Source organism: Orycteropus afer, unplaced genomic scaffold (assembly GCF_000298275.1).
Source record: "Orycteropus afer afer isolate SDZICR_OR568_19922 unplaced genomic scaffold, OryAfe1.0 scaffold00565, whole genome shotgun sequence".
Lineage (NCBI taxonomy): Eukaryota > Metazoa > Chordata > Mammalia > Tubulidentata > Orycteropodidae > Orycteropus > Orycteropus afer.
Window position 1 is genome coordinate 964,804 of NW_006922152.1, and position 2,584 is coordinate 967,387.

A 2,584-nucleotide genomic window follows, 5' to 3' on the forward strand; every position below is an offset into this window, starting at 1 on the left:
CTATGGATATTATCCTATCACTGACAGCATCGTACTTCAGGACAGATCTTGAAACATCCTTTGTGATGATGAATGCCAGAACCTTTCACTCTTCAAATTGTCATTCCTGATGTAGTAGATCACATGGTTGTCTGATTCAAAATGGCCAAAACCGGTCCATTGCAGCTCACTAATATCTAAGATATCAATCTTTATGTGTTCCATTTCATTTTCAATATAAATTATTACACTACTTTAAACATTAAAAAATTTCAAGTGTTTTTTTTAGAAGTCATCATAGGATCATCCTTATTATGTGGAAAATTATAAAGTATATTTGAACTGAGAAAATATTGAATTGCTTTCTTGTCTTGTCATTGCATTGCTTGTGGTTTCAAGCTTAAAATGTGATTACTTAATGATAACCTGTTATAACAAAAGTACAGTACCTGCATGTGGGTAAAGAAATTCCTGATGTTGCCTGTGGAAAGACAGTGTTATTCTAAATTTGGCTTTGGGGCCCATATTCAATAGTTATGTCACAGACTCAGTGGCCAATCATTATTACAAGAAGATCAATGACCAATGAATTCTATTTGTGTAATCTGGGGTTATCTAGAATAACTATTTTAGCCAGTTTAATTAATGATATAGACAAAAATTACAAAACCACGCTCCTGCTTTCTGATTGAAATAGAGACATACAGATAATTATCCTTTCATTAACTATTTTAGTTTTGTCTAAACAAAAAGGCAATGGAGATGGAACGAAATTATCCTTTTCTCATCATTTTATTTAGTTTTTGACCTAGTCAAGAAAATTAATTATGATAAATGAGTTAATTGCACTAGTATATAAATCCTCTCAACACAGGTGTTACATTTGCAGATTGGAAGGCTGTACTTTAAAAGCATGCATTTCAACTTTTCATAAATTGTTATTATAAAAATGACATTTCATGATCAAAAAATTTCTGCAAATGTGACATGTGTTCTCCTGTGTGAAGTAATATCATTATAGAATTCCAAAGATTCTTTAATATTGCAGATCATTGCTGCTTTTTTTCTAATAACCTGACAGATTCTTCACAAAACATTCATCATAAGACTAGGTGAAAAAATTAAGTGAAACTCTATTCCATTACATTCTTTGCAAAACATCGTTGTAGCAATAGATTATTTCAAAAAGGTTGGAAAATGATTATTTTTTATCAGAATGTGGTACTCAATCTTCAGATGGAAAAGTTGAGAAGTTAAGGGTGTAAGGAGACTGACACCTTCCTAGAAATAAAAGGTGTCTACTTTGAGTGTGAGGAGCTCTGGTAGCATAGTGCCTAAGGCACTTGACTGCTAACCAGAAGGCTGGCGGTTCAAACCCACCAGCCACTCCTTGGAAGGAAGGTTGGGCAATCTACTTCCATAGTGATACTGCCTCGGAAACCCAAGGAGGGGTCGCTATGAGTCAGGTCCGACTGACGGCACATAACAACAACAACAACTTTGAGTGTGCTGAGAGACTATAATCAAGGTCAAATTATACTAAGGCCATTTTATAATTTTGGGGTTGCATTTTGCTATCCCTGTCCACATATAGTGTAAATATCTCTAGAGAGAGGTCTCATCTCTCCCTTACAACTGAAACACAATTAACTTAGAAAAGAACCAAACTGTTCAGAAGTCTTTCAAATGGAAATAGATCAACAAAAATCAGTTCCTCTTGTCCTCTTGTGAGCAATCTGCATATGCCCTCTACAATCTGGACTGCAATGCATATGACTCAATTAATCCTGGAAAGGTCTTCATATTGCATTGAAAGACACCAATAAATTAAACATTTCTACCTTGACCTTCCTTTTTTCCTATTCTGATATCTATAAAACCTAAAATCATGACTTTTGAGACAGTTGATAGGTAATAAGGTCTTACAATATTTTGATATATTCTAGTTTTAGTACATACTACTCCACATTTTCTATGGCATTTCCTTTGTCATGTGACTAATATGTCCCAAAATTTTTGAAATTGAAGAATAAATCTATTTTGGAAGCCAAAAGAATTCATGAATGTCCATGGCAAATATTCTAAAGAAAAATGGATGAACGTGACATATCCATTGTTTTGATGGCAATGTTACAGGAAAGCAAACAATAGGACTTCTCTTTCAAAATTTCCTTTTTTTATTTTAATTTCTCAAACTTCTCTACAAATTTTCTATTTTTTCATTATAAATAGCTAAATCAGCAGCCAAGATGTGCTTAAGCAAATTCTTAGTTCAAGGACTGGGTCCAATTATTTTTCTTTAAATTTCTGACCTGATGAAGGAAGTAGGGCCTCTTTCCAACAGTAGAGTTTACTTTCTTGTCATTCTAAGAAGATGAAACATTGGGAACAGGAATAAAAACAGGCATCATCTCATTTGTTTCATTCCATGGGCACAAGGCCAGAAAGTCAGTATGCCTCCAAGTTAAAAAGAGCTGAGTGTTATAAAGCATGTTTCCACCTTCATGACCTTTTTGAGTTGAAAACAAGGTAGATTGTCTGCCTTGGCAGCTCCCAAACTTATTCACAAAAATATACAGAATGGGTTAGAAAAAAAAAAAAAAAA